A 14,101-nucleotide genomic window follows, 5' to 3' on the forward strand; every position below is an offset into this window, starting at 1 on the left:
TGCAACTTCTTGAGAGACCTTGAGTCAGAACAACCCAGCTAAGCTACTCCCAAACTCCTAACACACAGACATGGGATGAAATAATAAATATTTATTGCCACCAAGTCGGGGGTAATTTTTTACAAAGAAATCTTGAATCCACAATTCTTTGGGAGAATACAGGAATGGGAAGATGTCATGAGATGCCATGTACAGAAAAGGAACAGCATATCAGGGATCATAAATTTAGAAGCAGAAGAAAACTGAAGCCAGAGATGACTAGGAGAAATGTAAGCCACCCCACCCAAGAATCCTCAGAGATGGTGAAAGGGATGCTACATATCCTCATATGTAGGATGAGAGGTTGAAGCAATTGTATTTAAATATTAAATTACATACAGGTAGCTAGCATTATTTTAAAAGGAGAGAATATGAGAAAGATATCTGAAAAAGAGGGAATAGCATGTGAACATTCTGGACATTAGTTATCCCCATACTTTGGATGAGCCATAAAGCATCCCAGTTCATAGCCAGGTAACCGAATTAGTAGCAGTATTTGGCCTGCTGCCTCTATTTTCCTTCCTTAAAACAAAAACATATGATAGCTGTAAAGCAAGAGTGCTCACAGTTGATGAAACTACACCTTTGATTTCTGAAAATACAAGCTGAACTATAAACTACATAGTCAAAGATACATAAAAGCTAGAGAACTCTCTGGTTCATTTCTGATCTGTTCAGAGATCTGCCCTTTCCTATACAAATATTTCTCCCATTCAGTGAAATCTTACTAAACACTCCAGGAGATGGAGAGTGTGGCCTAAAAGTTGGGTCTCCATGACCCCATCCTTCTGGATTAAAAACCTGAAAAAGACAAGCCATCATGAGTGGCAGTAGAGTTTAGAGGGGCATAGACAGGCATGAGAAAAATGAATCCTAGCTTTTTGTTTTTTTTTTTTTTTTTTTGCAGTACGCGGGCCTCTCACTGCTGTGGCCTCTGCCATTGCGGAGCACAGGCTCCGGACGCGCAGGCTCAGCGGCCATGGCTCACGGGCCCAGCCGCTCCGCGGGATGTGGGATATTCCCGGGCCGGGGCACGAACCCGTGTCCCCTGCATCGGCAGGCGGACTCTCAACCACTGTGCCACCAGGGAAGCCCAATCCTAGCTTTATTGTTGTTAAAACATGCTATGTGATACTGGACAAATAGCCGCAGTTTCTCCTTTGACAGAATAAGGAGTTAAACAAAATAATCTTTGAACTCCTTTCTATCTCCATGATTCCATTTTCATCTTTTATCTATAGAACACAAAATAAAAATACAAATGCTTTCATTTTCCCACAATTTTGCCATCAGGTAGGCAAGGCACCCAAATGATTGCACAAATGCTTCACATTTTATTTATATGTTCTGGAGTCATGTGAACTGAGAGGAGAATTTTATGAACAAATCAGATTTGGAGGGTAGTGGGGACAAACAATAAAGATGTAATACAACCTCCACTGCCTTTCCAAAACAGATTTTTCCTTCAAGGTTTCATTTTCATCTACACCTTGAGCTTTAGAATTTTGGGGTGAAGGAATTCTGCCATTGTTCTAAAAGACTTTCCTTCTGGGCTTCCCTGGTGGCGCAGTGGTTGAGAGTCCGCCTGCCGATGCAGGGGACACGGGTTCGTGCCCCGGTCCGGGAAGATCCCACATGCTGCGGAGCGGCTGGGCCTGTGAGCCATGGCCGCTGGGCCTGCGTGTCCGGGGCCTGTGCTCCGCAACGGGAGAGGCCACAACAGTGAGAGGCCCACTTACCGCAAAAAAAAAAAAAAAGACTTTGCTTCTGTAATGAAGTGTCAGCCACCTGCTTTCTAAATCCAATTACCACAGAAAAAGTGGGGTGAATTGCAAGCCTATATTCTATGTCTGCATATTGCAGCCATATGCTCCTTCTTCCCACTATTCAAAGCGACGCCTGAACTTTAAAAGTAGCAGAAAAGACAGCCTGTAGGAACGGCAGCAGGGGACACGTCTGCAATTCAGATGAATTGGTAGATGACCTTCAAGTTCCAGGTCTTTCTCTGTCTTTCCAAGCACAGAGCAGGTTCACATAGCCACTCCCATGAGTTTGGTGTCCTTCGCTGGGAGTTGCATGATGTTAGAGAATAAATAAGGAAAGACTGACCCTTGTCAATTCAATGACAATATTTCAACCTAAACAACCATCTGCAATCACATTTTGAAGGCTCTAGGCCTTTTCTTTTTTCCTCAACATTGTCTCCTGTCCCTGGCAAAGTGCCTGGCACAGAGGAAATGTTTAGTAAATACTGGCTGATGTCTATAGCCCTGCCTTGCTGGAGGAGGGGGAGGGAGGGGAGATTTCATTGCTTATTAGAAATTGGGTCTTAATTATCTTAAATTAACTCAAATATCAGAATATTTAACAAACAAAACATGTCTCTAACTTCTCCTTTACACTGTGACTTTCGAGGCTCCTTTCTTTTCACTATATCCATCAGTGCAAATTAATTCAGATAAATGAACTCTCACCCAGTTGCTGATAGTGGACATTAGCTTCTAAGAGCTTAAAAAGCATCTCTTTCTGAGCAAGTCATAGCACTATGTCTTTCGCTATCAAGGTATCCTAATGGCTTGGCAGTCCTCTGAACAATTTACTGCATTTCTGCCACCAGTGAGCAGATAAGCTGTTCTGTGAAGCCTTATCTTGGACAATCTTAAATAGATACAGTCCAGAATCTGTTTCTTTGTCAAGTCTAGGCACATTCAAGTTTCAAAGACAAATGAAAGGCAACATAAAAAAATATCGTCTTAGCCGTCTTGTTAGACTTAATAATCAGGTTTTTTCAAACACTTGGTCAATATTTTTCCAACTAAAATGTATGCTGCCATTGTTCAGTGTGTTACCAAAATGCAGACACAAAAGGGAAACAGTGTGTTCAATCACTCTCTTCAGTGACAAAGCTGCTTTTTTCAAAGCAAGTTGAGTTTCATGTATAATATATAAGGAACATGAGCATTGCCCTAAGGGTACTCAAGACACAGGAGGCCTGTAGAGTATGCCAAAAAACTAGTGACAATCTGCCTGATATTCTCCTTTTAGGGGGATAAACACAAATACCTTAAACAGCTGATGTGGAGTTTGGGGAAGAAAGCTGCCTTAGATTTTCTTTGTCTACTGGATGGTACTTGGATGCCACCTCAAACACACCATCTTCATCTAAACTGCGGTGTCATCTTGAACTCTTCCCTCCTATATATTCCAGATTCACAACCTCTGTGGATCCTTCCCTCATAATGTCTCTTGGAATTGTCCCTTCTTGGGGACACTGGATTGTCATTATTTTAACTGCCCCTAACTGATGATCCTGATCAGACTCTCTCCTCTCCAATCCATTTCATACAGTCCAGATGGTTTACTCTTAAGAAAAAAGATGACTATAATCAATCAAAAATGGCTACCATTCAGGGGATGCCAAGTGTTTAACTGTCTTATGTAAATTATGTTATTTAATCCTTTACAACAACCTAATGAGATAGGTACTACCATTACCCTTTCCTTTTTTTTTTTTTTTTCTTTTTTTTTTTTGGTGAGAAAACTACCATCTCACAGAGGTTAATTAACTTGCCTGGGTGATCATGTCTGTCAGATATCAAGTTTCCTGCCTTTGCCACTGCAACCCTCTGCCTTCCCAAAACACATCATTTAATGACCCCAAACATACAATTGCCAAACTCCACACCTATAATGCAACCCCACACCACCAGTGCCCGGTACAAACACCATCGCTAGTTGCGTATATTGCCCTCTTATGTGCCTTACTCATTTCAGCTTCCCAAATTTTGCTCATGCCATTGCACTAGCCCAAATGCTCCCTCCTTCTTCCTTACCCCAGGTATCCAAACCCTGGTCCCATAGGTCACGTCCTGTTTACTAATTGCTGTCACAAAACTGCCTGGCCCGTTCTCTTCCCACCCTTCTCCTAGCTTCTCCAGCACAAATCGTCATGTCTGTAAGACTTATCACCTCAAATAAAATTATGTTCTTTGCATGCAAACACTAGTCTTTCAGCTTCCTTTGCCATATAATTGCTAATAATGGTAGACACATAGGAGAGGTGTTCGATAAATATTCAGTGGCGTAAAGTGAATATAAATAACCATTTAAAAATGCGAAAAAAAAATGGGCTTCCCTGGTGGCGCAGTGGTTGGGAGTCTGCCAGCCGATGCAGGAGACACGGGTTCCTGACCCGGTTGGGGAAGATCCCACATGCCGCAGAGCGGCTGGGCCCATGAGCCATGGCCGCTGGGCCTGCGCGTCCAGAGCCTGTGCTCCGCAACAGGAGAGGCCACAATGGTGAGAGGCCCGCGTACCGCAAAAAACCAAAAAAAACGCAAAAAAACAAAAAAAAACGCGAAAAAGAATGTTCAGAATCTCTATTTTATTCTGTACGATGTTCAATGACATTTCACAGTCTATCCATGTCTAACTGTACGTTTTGTTCATCACCTAGTCAATTTTGGCTACTTATCCAGTGTGTGATTTTAATAATAGTAATAATTTCTGTATTCTCATTTCTGCTATATTTTAGGTTTTCAGAGTGTATTTCATTTAAGAGAGAGAGAGAGAGAGGTCACCAGGAACAAGGGACAAGTTTCAGAGCTTCAGGTTAACTTGCTTCCCAATTCCCCTTCACCTTTCAAAATCCAATTCGTAATTCTTTGATTGATAATGGGAAAAGAAAGCTCTTTGCCTTCTTCGTTTGTGTCTTAATAACCTTTCCGTTTTGTGTTTTTCCTGATCCTCAATGATAATTTCGTCACTGTCTTACCTTTTCTGTTTTTAATCCTTAAGGCTCTCATTGCCAAGCCTAACTCATTTGCCTGAAGCAGAGCTTAGCAAGACTCTGACCCTATTAACCCAGCTGTGGCACACAGCATTAAGGTACCCCATTTGTGATTCACTACTATTCACTGCTATTGACTACTGCTACTTGGCCTGATATATTGGCTTTAAGATGATCTGACCCCAGTCATCCTTCACTATAAATTAAGTGGCTGGAATGACAGATGATCCTCTCAGTAGCATGTTCAACCACAGTGGAAGGAGGGAGAATAGAGTAACCACAAAGAAAAATCATAGTCCCACAGGAGAAAAGTGGCATCATGCTGACAGGGAAGAGGATAAGTAGGCTGGGGTCAAGACGATTACTCTGGCAACTGCCAGCAAAGTGCTTTGCCATTCCTGCAGACCACAACTAAATTCTACGTATCAAGCCCACAAGCTTTATTCTCTACAATTTAGTGATGGAGACAAATGAAGATATCTGTGTTTATCACTCCCACTGGATAATCCTATCCCTGGTAAAAGAAGCTGGACTTAAAGCTGGCTTCGAGTTCCAACTCTACCTTGGGCAAATCACTGAAACTCAGTTTCTTCTTTGCAAAATGGAGATAATAGTGCCCATTCCGTTCTCTTCAAAGGTGAAAGACCAACAAAAGTGATAATAGACATAAAATTGGTTTGAAGAAAAAATGTTTTAAGTATCATACAATTTAAGACATATTATTGTGGTATTGCCATTCATTCCCCTCAAAATACAGAAATATGAGCAGTCTGAAACATCCATAACATCCTTTTTCTCCTAAGCTATTTCCATGGAGCTTCCCCTTTCAGCTTTTCATGTTGACCAGATGACCTGGGAATTGTCTGTTTGCAGAATTCCATCCTTATCAATCTTGGTCAACAAGCTCCTGTCCATCCATCATCCAGTTCTTTTCAATGACCCAATGGGACACTTCATTTCTGTTCTCTGTAGTTCACAAACCTCATTTGCTTGACAAAATCTCTAAATACTAGCTGGCATTTAAGGAGAAAGTAATCCCCAGGTAGACATTTCACGGAATAAGCATAATCTCTAACATTTCAAGCTGAAACTTGATTCAGATACTTTTCTTATAATCACCAAGTAAACACAATATGAAAAAACAGGACTGACTACACATCTTAATTAGAGAGTGAGCTTTCATTCTACAGAGATTAAACGCAGGTTCTCTCTGAATAGCCAGCTTCCCTATGTGAGAATAAACAAATTCAATGAACAAAAATACAATTCGTTACACAAGTTTTCAGGCAAACACCTGCTGAATAAAAAGTGAAATACACCTTTGGTTGACGAGTAGAGATTTTCCATAGCAGGTAAGCCCATCGTCCGCATTTTGATCCTATACTTATATTTATCATCAAACCATTTCCATAAAACCAAATTATGATATTGAAAGGTCTAGCAGGAAATGCTGAATATAATGTTAAGAAGCCTCCCATGAAAACAAAGACATCCACATCTCCCTAATTGGCTCTGTTGCTGTAGCTACCTTAGACTTGCTGAGTCTTGGGAGTTTTGTGAATAAATACAACCAATATCAAGTCTGCTGCATAAGTGCTTAGTTCATAATATGACAAATATAACAACTCTACCTTATTCATAAGAGTAAGTCAGACTACCCTTAAATCTACTGTGTGTGAATGTTCTGATACTGTGAAATCTCACCCAGTTTTTAGTTTCTTTCAGTAGATGCTACAGTGGGATTCTGCCGGCAAGTGAGCAGAAAGTGGGTCAGTGACTGACTCTGTAGGTGTTTAAACAAGACTCCTTGGAGCCCAACAGCATCACTTGTGATGAAGGAAATTCACAAAAAGGAGGGGAGACATGCAAATTATGGCCACACACTTTGCTCCCTAAGGAAAAAAAAATCCTTCAGAGTTCTATGGATGGTTTTGGGAACCACTCCCTCTTCCCCTTAAGTTTCAAACTAAAACTTCCATAGAAAGAAAGCAGACTCTTTAAAGCAGCCTCTCTCCTCTCCTCCACAGCAGCTCTACACTGAAATGAGGTGCCAAGAGCCTGGCAGATCCTCGGCATCAGCTTGGGAAGGCAAAGATTTCTTATCTTTGAGAACTCCAAACTCTTGAAGGCTCTATATTTTGTGCGCCCGGCCGATTTTTCGCCAGCCAGGCTCTGCATGTTGGGAATGTACACAGGTCGGGTTCTGTCAGTGACCGGGACGCACATGCGACATCTGGGCACCTCCAGGTATCACCTTGCAACCATTCTGGAGTCTAACCCGCAGGCCCTCTTTCCAATTAAGTGACCTTTCCAAGGAGCATACTCCTGCCGTGTCGTGGGGGACCGGTCAGGGTCTGAGCAAGGAGGTTCCGTGACATCCTTGCGCTAAACACTCAACTGTTTGTTTTCTGCAAAGTAACACAACACATTCCGGTGGCCACCACAGCCCCCATTAGCTCCTCGGCTGCTCGCACTGACTGGCATCGGGATCATTGCAATCGATGCTTTAAAAGGAGCAAATCTTAGTCTGCGGGAACTTCTCTACCACCGCTGTGAGACTGAGAGGGGAGGGAGAGAAGAAAGAAAAGCCCACACAAAAGCAGCCAGCCCTGCAAGCTCCGCCAGCACAAAAGGCCCGCTCGCTCGTGTGGAGCCGTGAGGCTGGGCTGGAGCGAGGAGACAGGCCAGTCCTCCGAGGCCTGCACGCCTCGCCCCACGCTCCCGGAGCTGCCCCCGCGCCCCCCGCGCCGGGGCACCGCGCTCTGGCGGGGGCGCAGGGCGCACACCTGGCGCGCCCCGGGCTGCCGCGCTCCCCGGGCTGCACAGCTACCGGGGCGGACCCGAGCCGCCAGGGGCTCCGGCTCCGTCTCTGCCCGGGCGCACGGTCTGCAGCCGCGGTCGCCCGAGTGGCAGAAGCCTGGCCCGTCCTCACCTGTGCGCCTTCAGCCGCGCAGCGCGCAGAGAGCTCTGGTGCCCGCGCTCGGCATCCCCGCGGCGGCCCCTGCAGCGGTGGCGACTCCCTCCGCTGTCTGGGACGCCAGGGGGAGGGCGCTTCGCTTTGTTGCTTATTCATGAGGCCGCGACTGAGGCTGGGGATTGGGCGGCGGGAAGATGTGCCCGCCCCGGCTCGGCGAGCACGGACAAGAGGGCCGTCGCCCCGCGCCCCTCAGCGCCCACTTCACCGCCTCCGCTCCCGCGATGGGGATGAGGCGTGGGGCCGCGCGGGTCTTACCAGCGTCCGGGCTCCTGCGACCCCTTCGAAGCCTCCCTGCCCTCCTGCCCCGCTTCGAAACCTGGGCTTCTGCGGCAGCTCTGCCTTAGTGCCTACAGAGAAGAGACCAGGGCACCGTTTTCTCTAGAAGAGCCCTAATTTCTCTGGTCCGTGACTGGGGCGAGGGGCGTAAGTTGGAGGCCGCTGGTTGTTCCTTGTGAAAACTGTACGGCTTAGCCCTCAGCCGTGCCCCTAAGTAGGACCCACTAAAGTAGCCCTACACCAAGTGTTCCCTTCTCAATCAGAGAAGTCGAAAATAAGGAGTAATAAGAAGGACTGTTTCTTGAGCCCTTACTCCTGCCGGGCACAATGCTAGGTGCTTCACTCAGTACCTGCTTTTAATCTACTCAACATCCCTCAAATATAGATAGATATTGGTAATCCGCTCAACTTAACAAAGCAGGAAGTTGAGGTTGAAGGCTGTGCAAGTTGCCCAAGGTTTTATGGCTAAGGTGGCCACCAGGAATTCATGACCTTCGTTCTTGAGTTTCTCAAAGACTCAGTTTCCTTTATCTGATCCTCCTAATTTTGGATAGAATCTAAAGACCCATTCTAGAAGAACCCCACAGCACTTTACATTTGCAATGCACTTTCCACATACATCATCTCTTGTACTTATTAACTCCCTTCTTTATAATAGCTTAGTCTGCTTTGTAGCTATTTGTAAACATCTTGAAGTCAGAGCAAGGTCTTGTTCACCTTCGACCTCCACATCTAACACAATGCACAACTATGCACTATCTTTCCTACTCCACCTCTCTTTAAAATATTTTATGTTTGTATTTCCAGAAAGCTAGTCAAATAGGTGTCAAATGCATGTGATTGGACTGAATCTGTAAGATCTGTTTTTGATGTGTATTCAGTGTAATACAATATAATACACTGTACTGTGACCAGGCCTTCTACATGGATTCAAGACCCACCGGATGGATAAGCCACACATCCAGCTGAACCAAGATGTGTTTCAACATTTTATTTTCTGCTTCTGCTGTTTCTGTGCCCCCCTCCCTGGGGGCTGGGAGGCCAGCGCTTGTGGTTCAGTGCAGAGCCTGGGGTCCCTCAGCCCCGCTGGCTCTTCCCTTTGCATAGTGTGCTGCAGAGCCTCCTCCACCCTCCTTACCTCCACCGACCACACTCCAGCTGGGCCAGGGCTGGAGGGGCCTTGTGATGAGTCCCAGGAGTTGCCCTCGTGCCTGGGAATGCAGGGACGTGGACCCGGGGGTCAGAAGTCTGAAGCTTCCCATCTACTTCTTTAAGGCCACTGCAAGTGAAAGATGTAAAATGTAATAACGTTTGGGCTTCCCTGGGGGCGCAGTGGTTGAGAGTCCGCCTGCCCCTGCAGGGGATGCGGGTTCGTGCCCCGGACCGGGAAGATCCCACATGCCGCGAAACAGCTAGGCCCATGAGCCATGGCCGCTGAGCCTGCGCGTCCGGAGCCTGTGCTCCGCAATGGGAGAGGCCGCAACAGTGAGAGGCCCGCGTACCGCAAAAAAAAAAAAGTAATAATGTTTTCTGGCCATGAGACATGACTTTTGTTAAACAACAAGGAGGTGTATGTGGGTGTGGGTTCACGTTGAAAGATAGTAAATATTCTATATAATGAATATAGCAATATATACATCCAGGATTTGGGCTTTTGGTTATTGATTGCCTGGTGGATTGTTTAAGAAAAATGGGCTAGCAGCTGTTGGATTTTCACTCAGAAGCATGTTCATTTATGTAGATGCCACTTTAAGCTTGATCAGAATTAAATGTGAGATTTCTTATATGAAAAAAACATTTTATTTTCATGTCAGTTTTTTGAAATTCAGACCGTATCTCATAAAAATAATGTTATATAGTGTGGTGAGATTCCCAGCTAGACTGCAAAATTGATTCTATTTAACCCAAATGCAGTTAAATAATAGTACTAATAAAAAACAACAAAATCAATCAGGTGGACCAAAGGACCAAGCAGAATAGGAGAAGCCAGCAAGAGAAAGGGATTACAGCTCTCCATGCATCTAGAGCCAGCCCTACACACAAACTTGAAATATTCAAGTTTCTTTGACATCTTCCTGGCTCTCATTCTGCATCTCTCTCAAACATCCTAATGTTTTTCTTAGAGACCGTAATACTCTTAAGTCCCAACTATAGAACTCCACTTCCCAGACTGCCTTATTCTCAAAGTTTTCCATTCTCCCAAATTACCTTTCTCCCATAGTAGAATTCCTATTTCTCTTTTCCTTGATACAAATTATTTCAGCTTGCAGTTAAAATGATCTTATTGGAACTCATTTATATTAGTCCTTTATCCTTCCCCCAATGGTTTGTATTGCTTTAAACAACTCTGATTAATGCAATTTATCTCAACAGCTGCTGTTGGTACGTGGCAGTGATAATAAGATCCATTCTCCCACCCCAGCATATACACAAATTATAAATCAGGAAAAGTCACACTCTAATCAGTAAATCTACGCACTATGAATGTTATTAGCCTTTTATGGGTAAAGCAAGAAATCGTATGTGTACATTAAGAGAATTTGGGAACACCCAAAATTCCAAACAATGTAACAAGGAAGGAAGCTCAGGAAGGCAGTTTTGGTGTTGCCAGATTTAGTAAATTAAAATAGAGAATTTCCATTCAGTATTTGGGACATCCTTATGCTAAAAATTATTATCTGAAATTTGAATTTGACTGTATTTTATCTGGTAACCTTTGCAGTATTGGGTCATTACCTGGTCCTGGTTGGTAAAAACCTTTTTGTCTGAAAGGTTTTGGTCACATGAAGAACTGGATAACCAGCCAAAGAGCCAGGAGTGGACAATATCCCTGCAAATACCACCCAGAAGAGAGAGTCTTGGTAATGAGGACCTGAGCATTGTGGTGTCCTTGGTAAGGCTATCACTAAATTGGGTAGAAATGCTCTACAGTATATCAACTAATTTTCTTTACCAAGTACCAAGTAATCTACCTGACAGCTTGATTCCACATGTGTGTTGCTTATAAGGCACTGCTGAAATGAATGTATGTGAGCTGGATTGTGTGTGTCTGTTTGCAACCAAGGTAACATCACCAAGGTAAGTACCACTTAAGGGCTCACATTAAGGACTCTTGAAAAACAGCTGGCAAGACTTCCCTAGACTCTGCACCGCTGTTTCCTGAGGATGTTTTTTTGTTTGTATGTTTTAGTTTGTTTTGTTTTGTTTTCGTTTGAAATTACACCAGCGACAAGCATGTGAGGCAATAGAACAAAATGAATTGAAAGAGGCACACGAGAAAAAATTCTTCTTGGAAGGCTGAATTTCCCTGGAATCTCCTCAAAAACATTTCCCTCAACTTTCTGAAAGTTCCTTTCTTTCAGTGATTTTCCCTCCCTTTATTTTTGAACACTTTAAAACTCCTGCCTTGGGGCTTCCCTGGTGGTGCAGTGGTTGAGAGTCCGCCTGCCGATGCAGGGGACACGGGTTCGTGCCCCGGTCCGGGAAGATCCCACATGCCGCGGAGTGGCTGGGCCCGTGAGCCATGGCCGCTGAGCCTGCGCGTCCGGAGCCTGTGCTCCGCAGCGGGAGAGGCCACAACAGTGAGAGGCCCGCGTACCGCAAAAACAAACAAACAAACAAAAAACTCCTTCCTTGGATTTTGTTGTTCTTATAAGCTCCCAAGGCATCCAACAAAGAGGTCCAGCGATGGAAGAAGGACAGGAGCTGCTAGAGTAGTGGTCATTTGCATATTGGATATTTTGGTTCTCACTGCAGAAGACCGTCTTATTTTCCTGGCCTTCCTAAAAGTTTATGAACACGAGCTATGCAGCATCTCCCAATATTCTCTGCCCAGGTGCTCCCTGACTCTAATTCTCTATTGAGGACTTTCTGTTTGCTTTTAATTTTTTAAGCTGAAATTCCTAGAAGTAGACTTCAGTATAAAAGAGTATTGCTAAGTATACTCTACTCACTCTGGGTATTCAATAAATATTTGATGGTTGTGGTGATGATGATGTAGTAAATAATGGTAATAATGTTAGAATAAGCTGTTTAAATTCTGATACATGTTTTCATTGCATTCAAAACCCTCAAACAGGGGGCTTCCCTGGTGGCACAGTGGTTAAGAATCCTCCTGCCAATGCAGGGGACACGGGTTCGAGTCCTGGTCTGGGAAGATCCCGCATGCTGCAGAGCCACAACTACTGAGCCTGTGGTCTGGAGCCCGTGAGCCACAACTACTGAAGCCTGCACGCCTGGAGCCCGTGCTCTGCAACAAGAGAAGCCACCGCAATGAGAAGCCTGCACACGGCTCGTTGCAACTAGAGAAAGCCCGCACGCAGCAACGAAGACCCAACACAGCCAAAAATAAATAAAAATTAATTGATTAATTAATTTAAAAAAACAAAAGACCCTCAAACACTTGACAGACTTATTTCAGTACTAATGAGCTTAGATTTTTACCTTATACTAAATTATGTCTTCAGTATGCCGTTTACTGGGAAGACAAGTAGGTAGAATAAATCCAATAATAAAATGGTTTTCTTTAAGCAAACTTTTGGAACAGCAGAATTTTTTTGAAGTATAGTTGATTTACAATGTTGTGTTAGTTTCTGGTGTACAGCAAAGTGATTCAGTTTTACATATTATATATATTCATATTCTTTTCCATTATGGTTTATTACAAGATAAGGAACATAGTTCCCTGTGCTATACAGTAGGACCTTGTTGTTTATCTATTTTATATATCATAATTTGTATCTGCTAATCCCAGACTCCTAATTTATCCCTCTCCCACCCCCTTTCCCCTTTGGTAACCATAAGTTTGTTTTCTACGTCTGTCAGTCTGTTTCTGGAACAGCAAATTTTTATACACTGTAGTTGCTTTTAACTGTCAACACAAAGTCCACAATATTTACCTACCTTTATTATTTAACTCTTATTATGCAAACACCCGGATGAATCTTCTTGCTTCTCTTCTTTCCCCCAAGAAACCTACTATAATTGTGGAAGCAGAATATTATATGCTTTATAATCCCTTCTTTTTAAAATCTGTTATTTTCTATATTCCCTTATTAAGTGTCAGGTTTCTTTAGGCCTTGAACTTTCTGATTCTGTTTTGACAAGTGGAATTTTGTCTGTTGCCTTGAAAAAGCAAGATAAGAGAGGAAAGAGCTACTGATGCAGGTACAAAAAGAAAATTTCTAACAGTACAGCCATTTAAAAAGAAACTTTTTAGATAAAGTCAAGGCTGAAAACATTTACAAGAAGGAAATCTTGTCTCTCTTTCTCAGCCATAAATCATGTCCTTGTGAGACTGTCGGTAAAAAAAAAAAAAAAATTAAGAGATTTGAACATCAAAGGTCTAATGTCTCCTGTGGAGTATACCCTTTAATCCTAAATGAATTGGTCATCGTGAATAACTCTATTCAAAATGGCATCTATGGGCTTCCCTGGTGGCGCAGTGGTTGAGAGTCTGCCTGCCGATGCAGGGGACACTGGTTCGTGCCCCGGGCCAGGAGAATCCCACATGCCGCGGAGCGACTGTGCCTGTGAGCCATGGCTGCTGAGTCTGCGCGTCCGGAGCCTGTGCTCCACAACGGGAGAGGCCGCGGCAGTGAGAAGCCCGCGTACCGCAAAAAAAAAAAAAAAAAAAAAAAAAAAAAAGGCATCTATAACTCTAGAAAATATATGAATTGCCTTTTACAATGTCAGACAAAAGAATTTAGCTCCATCTTTGTCTCTTTTTTTACATGCCTAATGATAAATAAATCGATGACGTCAATAGATTCCTAATATTAAATAATGAGCATGAGATATTTATTATTGACATATGGTGTATATACCTACTGCCTATGTTGCAAAGAAAAATTTACTCCTTTCTGCCTCCACCAAGGACAGAATTAAAGAAAATGGCTTTACCGGGAACGGCAAAGCTCAGGTCCAAGTAACCACTCTTGTCAGAGAAAGTTCTTAGAGATAGGAATAGATTAGTGAAAGAGGTTATATATTCCCTTTTGTTCTAGGTTTCTAAAAAAGGA

Source organism: Aethalodelphis obliquidens, unplaced genomic scaffold, assembly GCF_003676395.1.
Source record: "Aethalodelphis obliquidens isolate GAN/ISIS:26980383/991018 unplaced genomic scaffold, ASM367639v1 scaffold10, whole genome shotgun sequence".
NCBI lineage: Eukaryota > Metazoa > Chordata > Mammalia > Artiodactyla > Delphinidae > Aethalodelphis > Aethalodelphis obliquidens.